A 22233-nucleotide genomic window follows, 5' to 3' on the forward strand; every position below is an offset into this window, starting at 1 on the left:
AGAAATTTTTCCAACATGGTATCAGAGCTAGTCTAGGCACTCAGTGAGTCAAAAACAGAGTTTGTTTTTCACTGTAGGAGCTGTAAGAAGTTTGTTGAGCAGATCTTTTTTAGCAGAGAAAGTTTTTTGCTTGTTTTCATTATACAGTCAGTATCTCTTCTTTACCAATACAGGTTAAGATGGCAGATGCTGGAACTGGTTTGACAAATCCCCAACTGCCATAGTTTAATGATAAAAACTACAGTTATTGGTCCATAACAATGAAAGCATTGTTTGCTTCTCAAGGAATATGGGAGTTGGTTGAATCTGGCTATGCTGAACCGGTAGATGAAACAGCATTCGCTGCTTTGACAGTAGCAGAAAGAGACCAGTTGAAGAGCGACAGGAAAAAGGATGCCAAAGCCCTCTTTTTTCTCTTCCAATTAGTACATGAAAGTGTTTTTCCTCAGATTGCAGCAGCAACAAAATCCAAGGAGGCATGGGATATTCTCAAAACTGCCTATCAAGGCATGGAGAAGGTGAAGACTGCAAAGTTGCAGATGTTGAGGAGAGACTTTGAAACACTCAACATGAAGGAATCTGAAACAATAGATTCATTCTTCACTCAGGTTATTGGTTTGATAACCCAGATAAGATCTCATGGTGAGATTCTTGAAGATAGAAGGATTGTAGAGAAAATCTTGGGATGTTTACCCTCAAGGTTTGAATCTATTGTGGTAGAAATAGAAGAAACAAAAGATCTCTCACAGTTCACTTTTGTCTCATGAACACAGACTGAGTAGAGGAACAGATTCCTCATTTGAGCAAGCATTCAAGACTCAGATGTCTTTTGGCCAAAGAAGAGGTCGAGGCAGAGCGAATAACAGAGGTCCTGGAAGAAGCCAAAACAGAGGCAGAAATTATCCTGCAAGCACAAGCAGAAGGAGCTGCAAACAGAACCAAGATGAAGGTTCAAGCAAACAACAAGCTCATGGACAAAGGTATGACAAATCCCAAGTCCAATGTCATTATTGTAAAAAATATGGGCACTATGCCAATGAATGTAGGAAAAAACAAAGTGACATGGATAATAGGCAGAATGCTAATTTTGCAAATGAAGAAGATAAGAACCCAAAGAACATGCTGTTAACATGTAATATTGCACAAGACAAACAAGAAGACTTTTGGTTCTTAGACTCAGGTTGTAGTAATCACATGACTGGAAATATTGGAATGTTTGCCAATCTGGATGAAAATGTGAAATCTGAGGTAACAATAGGGACTGATGATAAGATAACTGTCAAGGGTAAGGGCAGAGTCAGTATTCGAGCAAAAAATGGAGAACAGATGATTGTGCCAGAGGTATACTATGTACCTGGTCTGAAATGTAATCTTTTGAGCATTGGACAGCTCATAAACAAAGGTTACAACGTGTTCTTCAAAGATGATTTGTGTACTATCAGAGACATACCTCCAAGTAAGAAGATCATTGCACAGGTGCAGATGACCAGCAATAGAATGTTTCCTCTCAAACTCAGAGTAGATTTGAAGGAAGGAAGAACTATTGCAGCAGTAACACAAGAAGTCTTTCAGGAACAAGTGAAAGATATGAATTGGTTATGTCATTTGAGATTTGGACATCTCAATTTCGGAGGCCCGAATCTGTTGCACAGAAAGGGAATGGTAAACAGATTTTCGTTGATTGAGAAACTAGACAGCCTTTGTGAAGGCTGCATCTTGGGCAAGAAACACAAAGAAAGCTTTCCAACAGGAAAGAGTATAAGGGCAAAAGCACCCTTGGAAATTGTTCACTCTGATGTGTGTGGACCGATGCAAATACCATCATTTTCCGGAAATAAATATGTTTTAACTTTCATTGATGATTACACCAGAAAGGTATGGGTGTATATGCTGAAACAGAAGAGTGAAGTGTTTGAGAAATTCTGCCACTTCAAAACTCTTGTTGAGAAGTAGTGTGGCCATTATATCAAAGTGCTCAGAACAGATAGAGGAGGAGAGTACATCTCCAAAGACTTTCTACGTTTTTGCAGAGAGAGTGGCATACAAAAGCAGTTCACCGCGAGTTATACACCTCAGCAAAACGGTGTTGCCGAAAGGAAGAATAGGACCATTCTTGACATGGTCAGAAGTATGCTAAAGGCAAAGCGCTTGCCACATGAGTATTGGGCAGAAGCTATCACTTGTGCAGTTTACATCTTGAATAGATGCCCAACTAAAGCTGTCATGAAAAAAGTACCAGAAGAAGCTTGGAGTGGTCAAAAGCAAACTGTCACTCACATGAGAGTATTCGGTTGTGTGGCATATGCACATGTACCGGATCAACTAAGAAAGAAGCTTGACAGTAAGGGGGAGAAGTGTGTCTTTATTGGATATTGTGATGAGTCAAAAGCATACAAACTCTATAATCCATCCACCAAGAAATTGATAGTAAGCAGAGATGTGCTGTTCATTGAAGATGAAGCTTGGGATGGAAACTTAGAGAAGACAGTGAATGTGAAGACAATTGTGTCTCACGAAGAAGAAGAGGAAGGGACAGCAGCAAATAATCCTTCATTGGTGGCTCCTCCTCCACCACAGCAAGTACAACAAACCACACCACAAGCTGGAATTCGAACAGCCTTGAGAAGTCAAGGAAGTGCTTCTCCAAGCACATCACAGGGATCTGAAATACCCTCAAGTTCGGATGGAACTCCAAACACACCAAGAAGACCAAGATTCAAAAATCTGAATGACATTTATGAACAAGGAGAGGTAAGTAACAATACCGGTCTGAATTCATTATATTGTCATGTTGATGACCCAGTCCATTTTGAAGATGTTGTAAATGAAGATAAATGGATTGAAGCAATGAATGAAGAAATTGGTGCAATTGAGAAGAGTAAAACATGGGAGTTAGTGGACCTCCCTGAAGGCAAAGATGCCATTGGAGTTAAGTGGGTCTATAAGACCAAAAGCAATGCTGAAGGCAAGATTGACAGGCACAAAGCAAGACTTGTTGTGAAAGGCTACAAGCAGCAACAAGGCAAAGACTATGATGAAATCTTTGCACCAGTAGCAAGGATGGAAACAGTCAGAACAGTGTTGTCTATTGCAGCACAACACAAATGGAAGATTTATCAGATGGATGTTAAATCTGCATTCCTGAATGGGGTGTTAAAAGAAGAGGTTTATGTTGAACAACCTCCAGGCTATGAAGTTGAAGGCCAAGAGCATAAAGTCTGCAAACTGAAGAAGGCTCTTTATGGGCTGAAGCAAGCTCCAAGAGCATGGTACAGCAGAATAGATGCTTATCTGATTGAGAATGGGTTTGATAAGTGTGATGGTGAACCCACACTCTACATAAAGCAGAATGACGGTAAGATTATTATTGTTGTTTTATATGTAGATGATTTGATTTTTACTAGCAATGATGCTTCTCTCATTGCTGATTTTAAAGCAGTCATGAAGAGTGAATTTGAAATGACTAATTTGGGTTTCTTAAGATATTTTCCTGGAATTGAAGTAGACCAAAGTGAAAATGGTGTTTTCATTTCTCAAGATAAATATGTAGAAGCAGTGTTGAAGAGATTTAACATGCAGAACAACAAAGCAGCTGTGACTCCAACTGTAATGGGGTTGAAATTGACGAAAGTAGACAACTGCAAATATTTTGATCCAAAATTGTACAAGAGCATAGTTGGCAACGTAATGTACTTAATTGCAACTAGGCCGAACATTATGCACGCTGTGAGTTTAATCTCCTGATTTATGGAAAGACCGAAAGAGACTCATTGGCAGGTAGCCAAGAGGATTCTAAGGTATGTAAATGGAACGAAGGGGTTTGGTATTTTATACTCCTCTTCTGAAAGTTTCATGTTGACAGGCTACACTGACAGTGATTGGGCTGGAAGTGTTGATGATAGGAAAAGCACATCGGGATATGTGTTTCATATGGGATCGGGAGCCATCTCATGGGCTTCCAAGAAGAAACCAGTTGTGGCTTTGTCAACAACAGAGGCAGAATATGTGGCAGCAACAGCAGCAGCATGCCAAGCAGTATAGCTGAGAAGAGTTGTCAGAGATTTGTGTCATGAACAGGAAAAGGGCACAACCATTTATTGTGACAATAGCTTAGCAATAGCATTGTCTAAAAACTCTGTTTTTCATAAAAGGACAAAGCACATAGACACCAAATTTCACGTCATACGTGAATTGGTTAACAATGGTGAGATTGTTTTACAACACTGCAGAACAGAGGATCAGTTGGCCGACATCTTCACAAAACCATTGACAAAGAAAAGTTTTGATCATTTCAGGAAATTCCTGGGTATGCAAAAAGAAACCCAGTAGTTGAAATTAAAGGGGAGTGTTGGAATGTAATTTCAACTACAGTAACCTGCGATGTGATCTGATCGCATATCGCACTTTCCCTTGTCACCCTTCGCTGCATCCCTGTATTGTCTGCGATGCGATATTTGCGATGCGATCGCAGATCGCAAATCGCAAGTTCTAAACTTCTCCGCGTTAAGCCCTTCGCTCCTTGTCTGCCATGCGATGCGATCTTATCGCAGATCGCGCCTTCTACCAAGTTGATCTCAGCCGTACATACATTTTGATCCAACGGCCTTTATTTGTTCTGGCTTATTCACGCCACCGCCATTGCTGTCTTTTCGCCGTTTACTTATTTGTGTTCCCAAAGGAAGAGGAAGATCAGATCCAACTCCTGAACATTGAATGCTCAGCTACAACATTTAATCAATAGCATGGCCGAGAACAAGAAGGACGCGCCACGTACAGGTGCATTAAAAGGATTATGGATTTCTTACAGCAAAGCTGGCCGCAGAGCATTTATCAGTTATGAGCTTCCAACAGCCGACTTCATTTTTAAGACATCACCGCTTGCTGCATTCAACGCGCAGATAAGCTTTAGAAGATAATTTTTTTTAATATATATATATATATATGTAATGAACAACAGTTCTGTCAAGCATGAAAAAGAATCTGAGAGTTTTCCCTCTTGTAATTTTCTGAAATGCATAGCAATGCTCAGATAGTGAAATCAGATTCTGGAACTGAAGCGTTCCTGTTGTAATCCCTCTGTAGAGGAAGACTATTTTTTTGTAACAGTTTTTTTTATTATGATTAAAGATCTTGTATTGAAAACAGATCGTTGCTCTCTGTGCTATTTCTTTTGTATCCGAAATAAAAAGAAATTTTTCCAACACCCTGATGGATATATGGATGCTAAATTCCATAAAAAATCTTGATGGATGCCATATGTACGCATGCCCATTGCCCAGTTTGAATTTTAAATTTTGAATTTGCCCGCCTGCCAGGTCTGTGATTTCCGGTTGGACTTCGAAGGAGAGATTAAATCCCATTGCAAGTCAAGGAGTAGGAGACGCCACAAAGGCACCGTGGCAGAAAAAGTCATTGCTGCCATTCTCATTCCCAAATAGAAAGGGTACTAGATATTACAGAGCGGACTCCTTGTGGCTTCAGTCCCACTTAGATTTCTTTGCAATTTTTTTAGTGGAGGAGAGCACAGGTTTCTTTGCAATTTTTTTAGCGGAGGAGAGCGCAGGTGGAATTATTGTGGATCATGTAACTGTGAAGAGTAGCGATTGGAATCCTCCAAAAATCAGTGGTGGAAATGGTGCAACCTTTCATCTGTGGAGAAAATGCATTAGCCAGAAAGTCAATTACTAGACTTGAAAAGTATGATAATGGCGCACTGGGTTGATAAGGATCATCTTTTTTGCAATATTCTCGCTGCCTCGGCCAATTAATAGTCTTTGGCCGACACAACTCCGCCTCCACATCCCTCAATTACTCCCCTGTAACAATCAAAAGTAGAGTGGTGTCAACCAAAGTTAGGTAATTGGGGGAGGTGGAGGCGGAGTTGTCTCGGCCAAAGCCTATTAATTGGCTGAGGCAATGAGAATATTGCAAAAAGGATGATCCTTATCAACCCAGTGCACCATTATCGTACTTCGAAGTAGTTACCAAGTTCACCTGTATTGGGAAAATTCGAAAACGCGCCGGTACGATCCGATTCGTGGGAAAATACGTGTGATACGATACGATACGGATTTGTCTCGTGGATAATAGTTTTATATCAATTTTTTTTTTGTGAAATTTTATATTTAAAATTGACGGTTGAATAATGATAAGTTTCAATAATGAAAAACAACTAATTTCTATATTAAAAGACAATTTCCTTTATCTTAAAAAATTATATACATTTTATATTAAAAAATTATAGTTGAATAATAATAATTTTTTTATTAAAAATATAAAAGATTTTCATTAAAATATTATATAAAAAAAATAAAATCTATAGAGTAAAAATTTTAAAACTGATTTTTTCAATTTTTTATTTTTGTTAAATGACAATAATTACTATAGTTATTGTTTTTATCTAAAATAAAAGATGTTGTAGAATTCAATTAGAGGGGTTCCTTTTCTGTTAGCTAAAAGATAATAACACACATTTGTTGTTAAATAAATTTGGATCCATTAAGAATAATGATTGAAACATAAATTCTGTCGTATGTAGAGATTACTTTAAATCCACTAATATCCAATGTCTCATTTTGTGTGTTGAACTTAAGAGATTTCATTATATATGTTATGAGATTTTAGTTACATGTTTTTCACTTTGCAATGCTAATAAATTTGATGCATTTTGTCCTTCATTATTTTTGGATTATCTTCTATAGACATGCAAAGTGAATGTTAGAAATAAGTAAACAAGAGTATCTTTATGAGAACCAGATTTAATAAATTTTCTTTGAATTTTTTAATATAAAAATCATTTAATTAATTTAAAAAAATAAAAAAATTAATATGTTAATCATATTAAGATGTATATTCCCGAATATTCCGGAATTTAATCAGTTAGTTAAATTTTTCTTTTTTAATTAATATGTTAATCATATTCAGATGTATATTCCCGAATTTTTTCTCAATCACGGCGAATATTTAAATCCATTAGACTAGTATTTATCAATGCAATCTTGTCCTCCAACTCAGTGAATCTAAATGGTATTAAAAAATCAAGGATAATTTTAGGGGCGAATGTTCGCCCTTTGGCGAAATTAAGGGGTTTTAAATTTTTAGTGGGCGAATATTTTGTATCATAGTAAATTTTTACAAATCACCTCAAATAGCCCACCTTATTTTAAGGGAGAGGGTAAAAGAGGTAAATTTAGCCCTTGAAATTAGGACTTACAACCTTCCATTCGCCCATTTTCAAGAATAGGTTTTATTTAAGTGAATCCATTCGCCCATTTTCAAGAATAGGTTTTATTTAAGTGAATCCTATGGGCCAAATATCATATTTATAAAAGAGGTATGGTAAATTAATAAAAATATAAATAAATGAGAGGTATGGTAAATAAATAAAACATTTTTTATATTTACTCCATAAGTCACCTATACATGTAAGGGTGTAAACAAATAAAAATATAAGTAAAGTGGAGGTATGGTAAATAAATAAAACATCTTTTTATACTTACTCAAAAGGTATGGTAAATAAATAAAAATATAAATAAACTAGACGTATCGTAAATAAATAAAACCTCTTTTTATATAAGGTATGGTAAATAAATAAAAATATAAATAAACTAGACATATCCTAAATAAATAAAACCTCTTTTTATATTTAGTCCATAACCCTCGTTCTATTTATGAAGGCTCAAGAAAGAGGTTTTATTTAAGTGAATCCTATGGGCCAAATACCATATTTGTAAAAGAGTTATGGTAAATTAATAAAAATATAAATAAACCAGAGGTATGGTAAACAAATAAAACATTTTTTTATATTTACTCGATAAGTCACCTTATATTTACGAACAATCAAGAAATGGGTTATATTTTGGTGAAACCTATGGCCAAAATACTATGGGACAAATACCATGGACTAGATTGTTATTAATACCATGCAAAAAACCATTATTAACACTAATATTAGAATTAATAAAAATAAAAATGGCACATGGTATTGACCCATGGTATTCACCAAAATGGCACATGGTATTGACCCATGGTATTCACCTGGAATGTAGCCTATTTAAATGGGGGAATTAAACCAGCATGTAGCCTATGCTAAGATTCACTAGGACTTTACAAAATTTTATTATTTAGTGAAAGACTCGCCAAGATCTTACAAAATTTTATAATTGAGTAAAATATTTGCCATGCCTGGTGAGAGATTCGCCAAAAAATTATATATACATATTATATTATTGATAAAATCGCCTTCCATTTTTCCTATATACCATGGAGATTCGCCCATTTATTATATTTATAAATTTAGGGGGGGTTCTTAAAATTTTCCCTGTAAAAAATGGAGGTCGATGAGCGCGCAGGTGACCCTCTCTGGAAAACGTCATACGCCCAAAAGCAGAAGATTGCAAACTTAGAGGAAGCCATTAACTCCTCAACGTGGCTACAACTTAACGCTATAACTTAACCTTAGCAATGTTATTTTGAGAGCGATCATGCTATTTCGAAAATACCTAGACATTGGAATTGACAAAAATGTTAAAAGTTGGAGATTCAATGAGTGACCAAGTTAAGTTAATGAAAAGAAAAAGTTAAGTCAAACGAGTAGTTCGAAAACTCAACTAACCATTGGAAATTTTATGGCCCAAGAGATTATGTAACCGTTGGAAACTTCATGGCCCAAGAAATTATGTAATGGACAAAAAATAATTTCAAAGCAAAATTCTCCTCCAAAGGAATAAATCAAAACAAACGAGTGGGACGTTGACCTACTAAGTTAGAGTATTCATTATTGTCGACTATAAATTATAGTATTCATTATTGTCAACCGTTTTGGGCTTCGAATCATAAGTGCCAATATGTCCAGCAACACAAGGTTTATTAGACACATTAATTCTCTTGCAACTATTTGTGGCCGGGATCCCAATCCCTGATTGTAAAAATATTGTAGAACAACAATTGTTACCTTAACCATAACTATAACTGATACATAAACATTTAAAAATGGAACAAAACTCAGCCATATCCTTCAACTTTTTAACTACATATAATTATTGGAAGAAAAACGATGGGTACGTTAAGGCCTGGGTGAGCCGTCTTGGTTAATCTCGGGGTGGCCCACATATCCAATGGTAAAAGCATGGCCACCACCATTGTCGAGGATATGGATATTTAAAAGAAGTTGTCTATAACGCGACTTTTTGAAAGTCTTTCCGGCGGGTTTTTTGGGTCGAAATCCGGTAGGAATTTATTGGAATCCCAAGTTTGATAGCTAGTTTCTGGACAATGAAAGAGTCCCAGGGGTTTTCAAGGGTGCTGAATCCAAATATGCAGTTAATAAACCATTTTAACTGCAACAAATCAAGATTTAACCTCAATTTCTTCGGCCAGATTCCGTCACCGGAATCTCCAAAAAGTCGCATTATAGACAAATCCTATTTAAACATTTCAAGTTTTAGATTTTTTGTTGGAATCCTGCTCAACTCTCTTTCTTTATTTTGAAGTCTTGATATTTGGGTTTAAATTGGTTTTTGATTACATGTATGTATTTAACACTACAAAAAAAAATCCTCGAGCACTCGGATCGTAAAATGTTAACATTATTTAAGAGCAGGTTGAGATTTCCCGCAGGATGAAAGAAAACAACTTCCAGTTGCAACTGGGTATAAGTTGTTACTGCATTTCCACAACTGTGGTTGTGGCTCATTTCTTCCGCTGGATTAGCAGATGCACTACCTTCCGTATTGAACCAATTCCGATCACGTGATTCAACTCAGAATTTTGTAAATAGAGATTCTTCACGGCGACATCTCCAGGCTGTCTATCCTTGCCCACGCTTCCAACGTCTAGCTGGGTTCTCTGATTTTCAAATGTGCATATGTAACGGGTCCTCTTCTTGGGACAGCTATGAATTCCTTCCAATGTGACAAACCTTCCCTTTTGTGGCCCTACAAGTGTCTTTTGCTTACGCGGTGTCTTGACTTTGACCCACCAAACTAATATTAAGAGATCGTTGCTGTCTTTACACGGGAAAACTTCATTCTTAACCTTTCTTGAAGGCATAACACGTAACATCCATCAAGAAAACCAACCTATCATTCCTTAACGCTTGCAACAACGTTTGTGCTCTCTCATGCAAGTAATCAATTATATCTTGATTCAATAGTGAATAAAGTTGAAATATGCAACAATAAATTTAAGACTTGCCTATCATTAAGACTTGCCTATCACATCTTCTGACGATTATGGCAATGAGATGGAATGGCAATAAGATGGAAAACTAAGGTAACCCACAACACACTAACAACTTCTAACCATTGTAGTTAAACCAATCATGGAGAACTCACTATTGCAACCACTACATAAACATGTCACTTTCCTATTTACACTAATCATATATATACAAAGATATATTTACTTAGGATTAGCATTGAGGAATACCTACATTAATCCTATATTTACATAGGAGTAGTAGTGTGGTGGTGTTACAATTGTGTATTATTGTTTGTATGAGTTGTAATATCGTTGTAAGTTTATCTTAATTTTCGATGTATTAAGTTTGTAGAGTGATAAAATATTTTAAGATGTAATTTTTTTTTTTTTAATGCACAATTGATCAAAGATTTACACTTCAAGAGATTTGATCTCTTTCAAGTATTTGATAGATCCCAATGATTGATATATATATATATATATATATATATATATATATATATATATATATATATAGTAATATTGTCCTCCTACATATACTCAAGTAACTGACCAACCAAGATAAACATGTGACGAGAAGTTATTATGATATGATTCAACTCTCTATGTGTTAGTTAAGGAAGTAGAATCAATAGAAACACACCATACAAACATTCCACATTAGCAATAGAACTCTGAGGAGCCATCCCAACGACTCAGGTAACTAGCCCCTAAGACCCATTAAAGGTTTAGACCATTGAACCCCCATACGCTCCCTTGATATTGACAAGCATGCGTCAAGGAGACTCCAAACACTCTCACAACATGGGTATGTATGCATCTAGGGACTTTTCTGCCTAATGATGTGCCTCCATCTCTGGGATTTGAACCACTTTTTCAGGCGAGTGTAATGTCCCATAATAATAATAAAAATAATAAATAATAAATAAAATAATATAATATTAAAATATAAGTAAATAAATGATAAACAATAAAGGAAAGAAAATAAAGAAAAGAAAATAATGGTAAATAAATAATAATAAAATTAAGAAAAGATAATAATAGTAAATAAATAATAAATGAGGAAGAGAATATAATAATAAAAAATAAAAAATAATAATAATAGAGTTTTAAATAAATACATATAAAAGTAAACTATAAAATAGTAAAAATAAGTAAAGTTAACAAAAAGAAAAACAAAATAAGAAAGAGTTAAATCAAGAGAACTATTAAAATAGTAAAAATAATTAACAAAAAATAAAATTGAATAAAATAAAAAAGAATTAAATGAAGAAAAATATTAAAGTAAGTAAAACTTAAAATAAATAAATCAAATTTGCATTTTAACACATGGAATCTGTGCATACAGACCCCTTTCCATTGTTTGGTCTATTTAATGAATGATGAGGAAGATGAGATTCATCATTCCTTCATCCATTCTCTTGGGAGAAACGTGTTGTGAGAAAAAGATTCCTTCATAGTAGTACATTGATTGAGGGCTCGGGTGTCACACCCATATCCTGGCGGTAGTATTTCAACTGCACATAATCAGGTCCAGCACCACTACACTTTTTCTTTTCACCAATACTAGAGTGCATGGACTACACCTAACTCCAAAACTTAACTAATTTTTCAATACTTCAAGTGTTAACATTCACGCAACAGAATAAAATTAGCATTCATCATCTTCATTTATTAGTATGTAGTGGAAATCAACATTCATACAAGTATACAAAATTATAGTTGAGAGGGGAAACTCCCGTAAAGCCTGCCTGTATCAATAATATAACATTAATGTACACAAATATACAATTACAAGTTTTACAACACTCTTGTGTTGCCAATTGGCTTAGCCTGCACAATCCACCATGTACCATGTCACAACCTCACAACTGCCAGCTGCTTGTAGCCCACATAAATATGAGGAAACCCCAAGTTTCCTTGCCTCAGAAAAATTCTGAAAAATCGTTGTTGCACTGGTCATTTAGCCCTCCCCATCATGTTGTGCAGCTCTGCATGCCTAATCATTTAGCTTGACTCACCCCCTCGTACAACTCTGCTCGTTGTTCAGTCTAGCTTCGGTCGGGTGGCCCTGCGGCGCCCTCGAGTCGTGCAACAGAGTCGGGTTAGACCATCGGGTCGTGCAGCATTGCCGGGTCAAGTCGTCGGGTCGTGTCGTTTGGATCGGGTTACTCAGAGTTGTGCAGATTGTTAGGTGTGGCGCATGATTATCTTATTTACTTAAAGGTATCGCCGTATTGGACCCCAATTCGTAATGGGGTGGCAATGCCGCCCGTTATTTGTGCTACAGAGGGGGCAACAACGATCTTTAGGAGCCCCTCCCTAGTGGGGGATCGGGAGCAGCTCCCCTAAAGCTAAAAATAGATGTAAAATTGCTTTGTAAAGTGTTGTAATTTAGTAGTCAGTTTGGGCCATTCATTAGGTGGAAATATGACAATAGAAGTTATCTTTAATTTAGGGTTTTCTTCCTAGAAGGCAACCCCTCGCTATATATGAGGTAATTACATTGCAACTATGTAGATCTGTATTCTGAGCGAGAAAGAGAGAGGAGATTGTGTGAGAGAGAAGATGAATCACATCGGATCTAATGTAGGTTGTATCGATTCATTTTGCTAGATAATATAAATGGAAGGACTAGATGTTTCTTTGTGGACGTAGCCCAAATTGGGTGAACCACGTATATCTATGTTTCTCTTGTTTTATGCATTTTGTATGTTTATATTTATGCAATGTTTTATGTGTTCCATTGCTTTGTAATATATAATTTTCTAGCACAGATCTGTCTATCTGTTTCGCACCTGCACTTGCCGTGACCTACACCTCTGCCCGTTGGTCCTGCGGCTCGTCAACCCATCCTATTCTTGCCCACCAGTTTCGTTCGTCGCTCTCCTTGTGCCTCCCAAACACATGAACTCTAATGCTTTGTTCTTTATGCTTGGTCACTTGTTGATTGATGCCCTGAAGTGTCTGTAACTCTCCAATATATATTCATTCTCTCGTGCAGATGGAGGGGCGTCAGTCTCCAAGTCGACCTATCCAACTCGTCTGTGGCACCCATGCACTTCTCGTTGGCCTGCCCTCATACGGTGGCCCACTGGGTCCACTCACTCGTTCATATGCTCGTATAAGCTCTTGGCTACACTCTTCTATACTTAGTCATTTTTTTCACTTCTTCCATTTGCAACACTCATTTAGCTCGTCCATTGCATCCTCCCAACCGACCGTTGTCACACAAAACCAAAACTCTACGCACAACTCATTGCACATAATCGAAATTCCAACTCGTCGCACATAACCGAGCTCAGGTGCCCATCGCACATGTGGGTGTGCCTGATTCGACTCGTCACATAAAACCGAGAATGTCTCCCCACTGTCACACATAACCGTGTTCAGTCGCCCATCGCACATAACCACATTCAGTCACTTGTTGCCCATAATTGCATTCGGTCGCCCATCGCACATGAGCGCGCCTGACTCAGCTCGTGGGCGTGACATACTCCCCAACTGTAAATAAGGTTTTCATCCTTAAAAAATCCATCATACATCATCGCAAAGTGTTGCTAGCTCCAACATCTCAAAAATGTCCATGTTGCCCACCTTTGCTCTTTCATCGCATATACCACAAAGTCTCATGAGTCCATGAATGGGAAAGTCTCATCAATCCATGATCATCAACCACATCCATCCAATCTCCACATGATACCCTACTGTGGAAGGCTGGTCCCTCCAAATCAAACTACATGCTATCAGAGAAACATATATCGTGTCAACTCCATCATGTATCATCATCATGTGAACTATTGCCATGATACTCCATCTCAACTCAAACATATCTTAGTACACTGCTATAGCCCCCATGAATCGAACTAGTTGGGTAACGAATCCAACCGTCATGCTCAAACCATGGGAATTCACCTCCTCATGCCATCATCATTCGTTTCTCTCAACATCCCATCACAACATCAACTCGATCAAGAATTCATCTCATCTCTATCAAAATGCAAGTAATCCATGATCAAGTCCATGAAGGAGTCTCCATTTCATCTGGAACATGCTGCCCATGATGATGGTGTCGATATGTTGCATATCAATTAGTCGCATCTATCCAAACATCATCATCCATATATGCGAGGTCCATATCCTCAAAATGAAGAGATCATCTCTTCAAACCGACTCTCAATGTGCCATGTCCAGGTCCATGAAGTAACCTCCATCTCATTTGCAATATGTCATTCATAAAACTTGTCAAAGGGGAAAGTATACACCTGCCTCATCATCCATGTGCTGCCTATGGTCATAAACCAATCATCCACCATATATATCAAATTGGTTAGGTCTCATCAACTCAACCCATGCCCAAGTGCTACCACCAAGGCATGACCATCACTGCAACTACATCAACTCCAAATAATATGAAGCCTCCATCAGCCGCAACTCTCTCAAGTCATCATGAACTCCTATGAATCATCTCCAGCCAACATCTTTGACAAGCATACATGTCTCGGTCTCAAATTCCACTACAATATTCCTTTCGACTCCATGTGGTAGGAATACTCTCATAAACTGCTCACAAATCCAACCAGTCCATGGCCTTGTTGTACAAATGTGCACAACATCCCCATCGAATAATTTGTAAAATGTCTCCATGTTGCATCGACACGTCCATCCGCAAATTGTTGCTACTTTGGCACTCCTCATTGTATGCCCATAAGTGACATCTCTATAAGTGCTATTGCATAACATCGCTGCATAATGTCTGCCATGCTCCATCGATCCAATTCGATGTCCATGACTCAAGATGCCCATGTTGTCTGCCATGCTCCATCTATCCAACTTAATGTCCATGATTGAAGTTGTCCATGTTGCCTAAATAAGTAGACTCATCACAACATCGATCATCTCACCCTAGTCCTCAATTAGGTTTAGTGCCCTTGGTTACTCAAACCATATATATCATCATATCATATTACATCATAGGTTCCTTCCATCAATGCTACCTCCCCATTAAAGGTCCACCAAGACCGCCTCTTGGTCACAACCATGAAGAAGTCCACCCAAGTATCATATCATCAAAACTCCGGTGTGCCCTCTCTCCAATCTGTCCATGAGTCATGCCGAGCACTTAGCCAATTCTCCATATGGCTAAAGCATGACCCATCCTCCACAATGATCATCATGTTCCTCCCTTGTCACAAGCATTTGCACCCCTTGCCATGAGGTCGCAAACTGCCCCAACAAGCTCTGCAACAATCAATGTTCCTTGCTTCTCCACACAAGGTCTCATCGTAGACATCCATGGTAAGGTTGTCCATCACATCAACAAACTCTCTTTTCCCTTCCCTGCACATGGCCCATCCTCCAAAATCTCTAACAAAACACAAGTAACAAAAATAATTACTTCATCATGAGGCTCCTCCATGTGAGTGCCTTCATCCATCAATGTCTGCAATATGTATAATCTTGGTCCAACTTGAGCAATTGGAGGTGCCTCAAGTTCTTCCTCCATCGTTGTCACATCTGAAACATCCTCATATATCATCATCCTCTTCTTCATTTCAATCTACAACTACATTCTTCTCCATTTCCCATCCAAGTCGAAGAAGTTCTTCTTCAACATTTGCTTCCAAGATGTCAAGTTCATCTCGAATCTATGGGTTCTCTTCTTTCATATGCCTCAACTTGTATAAGGTAAGTAAGAGCCTCCCTTGGCATTCTTCCCAACTTGCCATGTCCTGTCGTTCAGCTTGGCCCAAGCATAATGCTTCGCCCCTGCTGAACCTGTCACAAAGTGCTTCACTTCAAATATCAAAAACCCTGTGGAAAGTGGGCTCTGATACCAACTGTCACACCCCTATCCTGGTGGTAGTCTTTCAACCACACATAGGTAGGTGCGGAACCACTAAACTTTCTATTTTCACCAATACTAGAGTGCATGGACTACGCCTAACTCTAACAATTAACCAATTTTCCAATTCTTCAAGTGTTAACATTCATGCTGCAGAATAACATTAACATTCATCACCTTCATTTATCAGTGTGCAACGAAAATCAACATTCGTACAAGTATACACAACTATACTTGGGAGGGTGTTGACAGGTCAAAATGTACCACCAATGACTAAGGGGTCTCCCCGGTGTGAAGTCCCAATTAAACCTCACACCATTTGGGATAAGAGCCCCATCCAGTATGTGGGCCCGGCTACCACCACGAATGTTTTCTTCTATTGGTTATAAAATGAGAAGGTGCTAGAGTGGGGTGGGAATGAAGTGCTTGGGTAGTGAAACAAAATTAGACCAAGATTGACAAATTACAAAAATAGGTTTAAACAAATCATAACAATGATAAGAAGAGATGCACGATGAGGGTGATTAGTTAGCTAAAACCCCATCGGACATAATAAACAAGAACATGCCGGAGGTCAATTGTGAAGTAGTTCACAATAGGTCACCGAAATGGCAAAGAACAAATAAAAATAGATTCTAAAGAGAAACATACATGAAACCACTATGTATCAGTACATAACATCTCGCGTATATGAAAGCACTCATACAGATATGGTGAGGTACCAGAGAGCTGATACAACCACCATGAGTCAGCATGGGAATTAGTGCAAAGGGAAGAAAAACATCTTATTAATATTGCTGCAACTTCAAATACGTATCATGCAAATGGTCAATACCCAGTAGTGGAACATGGACTGTTTATACCATCGTCCGATCAAAACCCTAGCCCTACTACAAACCCACTCTCCTAGCTACCAAGAGTTGAGTGGCCTTAGCTCTCAAGCATCAATCAACTATATCTATTGGCATCAACTCAAGTGCTAAATTCCTTTGAATATGAGGCATGAGGATACATTTATAGAGGTTAGGTGACTTTTCGCCTACCGTGACTCTTGACATTTCCCCATGCCCTTTCGGCTACTCTCCTAACTCTTGAGCTTCTCCACTCCTTTCTCAAGCCAAGAATGCTTGTTACTTTCTCATATCAGTCCCAACATAATGGTTGATCTAATGGTGGGTGAAATTTACATTATGATGAAAGAGAGAGAGGGGAGGGATGTAGAGGGTTATTGGAAACCCTAAAATGCTTGTAGCCCATATCTCACAATGATGCACATGTTTGGTCCTGAAAATGACTTGATTTCCTGCCACTGTGCTTCACTCACATTCATTAATCCTCTGATGATGCACCTTCGAGTTTACTAAAAGGTTATTGGAACTTGGAAGGGCCCATTTGGCTTGCTGAAGGAAACTCTAGTTATGCAAGCTCCACGAGAAACCCTAATCCCTTTGTGTAGACCAACATTTTTTCTGTTCCCCCTACCTATAGGCAAATAACATTAATTAGACATAATTTCGAGCAAAGCATGACAATGGGATTACAATCCACTAATTTGAAAGAATGATAAACAATTAATCTAGACCCCTATGTGGTTAGTTGTTGTGCCCTAGCAATGTCAATGTATGTGGTCTTGGATGTTCCATTTGGACCTTCTTGTATATATTCTCACCCATGGGCTTGTTCTCATTCATGAGACCAATGATGAATGTGGTTTCAAACATATTCAATTCAAGAGGATGCACCAATATAACTCCTTTTAAGAGATCCATAGAGGAGTAGCGCTCTTGTTTGTGTTATAACTCTTTCAATGGTATCTTATATCCATGTCGTTCTTTATGAGTTTCATCATATAAAACCAACACCCTAACACCTCTCTTATCATGCCCGAACACCACCATAATAGAAATCTTCTTGTGGGAACAAAAATAAGAATTTTTGAATGGATGTTGTCTCCTTAACTTCAGTTGGTGGGTTTCCCTCATGTCTAAGTCATTGATTGTAATCTAATGTAATGACTCTAATGCTACACTTATTGATATATATGCTTCCCCATCCTCCCAAATGAACACTTCGGAAAGTCTCCCTGTTGCTTGCAAAATGAGATTTTGAAGTTATTTGCGAAAATAAATGGAGTTGTCTTATTTTCTCAAAACGTAATCTCAGGGTTGAAAACACTGCAATATACTCTCCACTTGCAGAAAATGCAATAGATTTCGCCCATATATTACATAGTGCTTTGTACAAGTTGAGTGACCAACGGTAAATACTTTCACCTATAAAATTGGAATGCAAGAATCCCCTTTTCGTGTCATGAGTATCACCCATCTTTGAATTTAATCATTCGATTAGCTGACCAATTTGATCGACCTGACAATGTAGTGCGACCATGCAGCAGCATAACCTTTTCAAGAGGCCACCCCGCCAAGGTAGTGACTAGTGAGGTAGTTCGTGATTTATGACAAGGTCGCATAGTTGCAGTTTCATAAAGTCACATTACTTGAATGCTCTCCTGAGGCATAAGCGTGCAATCTCGCGACTTGGCTAGAAGTGCAACTTCCTGGAGGTTGCTCAATCGCAGTGCATCTAGTCGCACCTCCAACTGGGACTCTTAAGAAGTGACTTCATGACTTACGGGCTTTTGGAAAGAGTGCAACGTGTTGGAATGTGACTGTTGGTAGTTGCACACTCTAAAACACCTTGTGCAATATAGAAATAGATGCGTAAGAGCAGGCTTCAAAATCTCCATACTGCAAAAAAATGTCAAAAGGTGCGATTATGTCTTTATGCATATTCTCAGTCTTTCCTCTCCAATGGCCTGCAAAGTATTTAACTAAAGGTTCAACTTCATTCACTGTAACAGGTCTTTCTGAACTAGAACTAGCTTGAGTCTTTATAAATCTGAACGGATCATGAAGTGTTAAAGCGAGAGCTCTTCCACAAAAAAGTTGTGTTGCTTTTAAGCAACTCTTCAAATTTCAATTGTGTTTTTCCTCCCTCTGTACCAGCTTTCTTGAGCACAGTTAAAAATAATGCCATAGTTGTTAATAAGAAACATAGTTTCCCAGCTTCGGCCTGTTGAACATATGAGCAAGCTTAACCAATAAATCACCTACAGCTACTGTAAGACAATCCATATCCCACTTGAGCTATCCATCTCTGTAGTTGGCATTAAGTGGTGGTCGCACAGTCGCAATTTCAGGCCGGTCGCACACCTTGGAGGCTTGCCTGAGAAGTAAGATGCGATCCAATGACTCTAAGTCGGAATGCGACTCACTAGTGGTCACATAGTCGCATGGCAAGGTTGGTAGCTTTCTCTGCAATCTGGCCTCTTCGCAGCAAAATAGTGGTATTTGCCTCTCAATTCCCTTATACATCACACAGGTTGTTGAATTGTAAAACATTTAGCATGGGTTTGAGCGAAATGTTGTTAAAAGAGGACATCAATGCCTTTTCATTTTAACATCATTTTTTTTTGTTTTTTTGTTTTAAGGATCCTCCCTCAGAGTTTAAATCAACAAAACCATATAGCCACCGTAGGTATTGGCTACACGACCTTTCAGCTTGTGCTCAAGGCATTGCTTCCACATGGGCATCGCTATAACGTTCAGGTGCTGTGAGAATTATTTAATTCGTTTTCGTTTTGTATACAGTGGCATGGCATGTGTCCTATTGACCGTCCTGTTAAAAATGTGACTTCAATGCATAACCTATTGCTCCACTGTGATTGATCAAGTCAAGGTTTTCACAAATAATTCAGGTACATTTATGGTGAATGTAATCTTGGATGGATCTTCCGTTGCATTGAGGTTTCATGTTTCGGAAGCTAAGCAGTTGATAGAGAGGGGAATTTCCAAGATTGCATTAAAGGATTAGATCCTTTGTAATTATTTTGAGGATGGTGCTCTGGATTCAGTTGTAGTCGACTACCCCCTCAGCGTCAAGCTCATGGGATAGATAGCTGAGAGTTTGTAGATCCTATCAGACTCCGATGTGTTTTCCACGTAGTTGGAGAAACTAAGGGTTGAGAAGACCGAGGCAGAGAAATTCAAAGGAAAGGTACACTCTCTATATTTGGAGCAGTTTATTGTTCTATTGGAGAAGTCAATTTATTCAAAGCACAAGCCTATTCGGACATCCTCCTTAAACCATCGATGGTGCCATTTGCGTCTAAAATATCGGCAGGAAACTACCAAAATAGATCGCTGAAGAAGCATGTTTGGCTCCCAATACATCCTAGCTTGTAATCTCCATCAATTCCGGAGGAGAAACATTAATCTCAAGCCGCTCAAGGGAAAAGGATTCAATTGTGGAAGAAATCCTTTCATCTTCATACGAACTGAACTCTACTTATCAGAAAAAAGACCAAGATTGTAGGAAAGTCTTGCATACTGAACCTTATCATCAAACTCTTCTCCTCATCACAATTGACGTGACCCATATTCACCTTGCCCTTCAAGCTATTTGCGGCTTTCTTCCACTCTGGAGTAAGTTTTTCACAACGTTCGCACCAGGGAGCATAACATTCAAAAAGCCATTGATCTTTACTTTTGAGCACAATGTGATTAAAGTTTCTTGAAGTGAGTTCTACTAATGTACTTGATGAAATTTTATTATTTGATCCAGTCTTCCCATTTAGCAGGTCTTTAACAACAGTTTTGATCCGGATTTAAACAGGAACGCAACAAATTACAGAGATACCCATATACAAAAAGATGCAGCGGAAATAATACTTCACTTCATTAATGGAAAATACTGAAATATGCTTACAACCAGAAATGGAAATAAACTAGCTAGGGTGATGGTAGCTTATCTCTGAGAAGAGATGTGATGGCTACATGCCTCTGAACTTTGTTACAATGAGGCTCGAAGGCCTATTTATTGTTGAGAAACAATGGAAAACCCTTAACATTCCAAAACCTAACCCTAGGAGATGAAATGCCAAACTGTGGGCCCCGTTTGGGGTAAATTGGTACATCAACTTCCCGGGGTTGTAACTTTGGCATATGATCTCCGTTTGACGCATACAATAGCTCGTTAGAAAGATCTATCCGAGTACTACCATTGTTGGAACGGGCAACATCGATCCATTCCATGGACCAATGTTGCCCCCGGGTTCCCCAAAAAACGTCGTTTAGGGCCTCAAAATGGCTCCGGAAGTTCAGGACCCGAAAAACTGCTAAAAATAGTAAGTTGTGCTACAATTAAGGAAACTGAAAATGCTGAGAAAGACAATGGTGGGGGTCCAGGTGGACTTGGCAGGTGGCCACCAATATCCACCTAGATCATTCCTCCCCCCTTAGGAAGCAATGGTCCCCATCGCGTTGAGCTCCTCCATGAGATGAGGAAACTTTTGCTGAACCTGTTCCCTGGTGAGCCACTTGCCTTGCTGAAGGAGTTGGCCTACTTTGACAACTCGATACAGTTGGATATTCTGTTGGCGAGTGTTCTTGATCTGTGTGTCCATGATCCGATCAGTTGCAGCTTGTTCCATGCAATCTGGATTTAATTCTGTGGGTTTGAGCTGTTCTGCAATGTCGGATGTGTCTAGCAATGGTGGAAAGTATGGCCGAAGGCGGTCCACATTGAACACTGGGTGCAGGCCAAGGAATGGGGGAATGCTGAGCTCAAATGCATTGTCTCCCATAGCCTTAGTAATGGTGTAAGGACCATATCGGAGTGGTCTCAATTTCCGATAGGCTCCAGTAAGGCGTTCCTTTTGCAAATGCAACTAGACTTTGTCGCCCACCTGAAACTTGTGTGGCACCCGATGTTGATCATGTCGCTGCTTGTACTTGGCATTTGATTTCTCAAGAATGTCATGGACCTGCTGGCGAATATGTTGGATGCGCTCAATGAAGCTGGTGGCCTTATCTGTTTCGGACTGGACATGAGCTGAATTCATGTGAGTAGCGGCAAGTGGCATGGCCACATCAATGGGGCATAGTGGCTGGAATCCCAAACCCGCCTGAAAAGGGCTATGGCCAGTGGAGCTGTGAAGAGCTCGGTTGTAGCTGTGTTGAACATAGGGGAGGCTCTCGTCCCATGTGCGTGGATGCTTTGAGTTATACATGCGCAGGATGTGCACAATCATCCTATTGAAAACCTCTGTCTGGCCATCAGTTTGAGGATGGAAGGCTGTGGACTTCGTGAGTTTGGTGTCCAGCATTGACCAGACACTGGACCAAAAT

At 38.7% G+C, this 22233-nt stretch overlaps 1 pseudogene; it reads right to left on the reverse strand.

Annotated features, from left to right (window-relative positions):
* The window catches only part of LOC149172821 (protein disulfide-isomerase like 2-2-like), a 51682-nt pseudogene that overhangs the window by 22034 nt on the left and 7415 nt on the right, over window positions 1-22233 (reverse strand).

The sequence above is a fragment of the Pinus tabuliformis genome, chromosome 4_2, assembly GCF_031772625.1.
Source record: "Pinus tabuliformis cultivar Carrire ecotype Pingquan chromosome 4_2, CPIR1, whole genome shotgun sequence".
NCBI lineage: Eukaryota > Viridiplantae > Streptophyta > Pinopsida > Pinales > Pinaceae > Pinus > Pinus tabuliformis.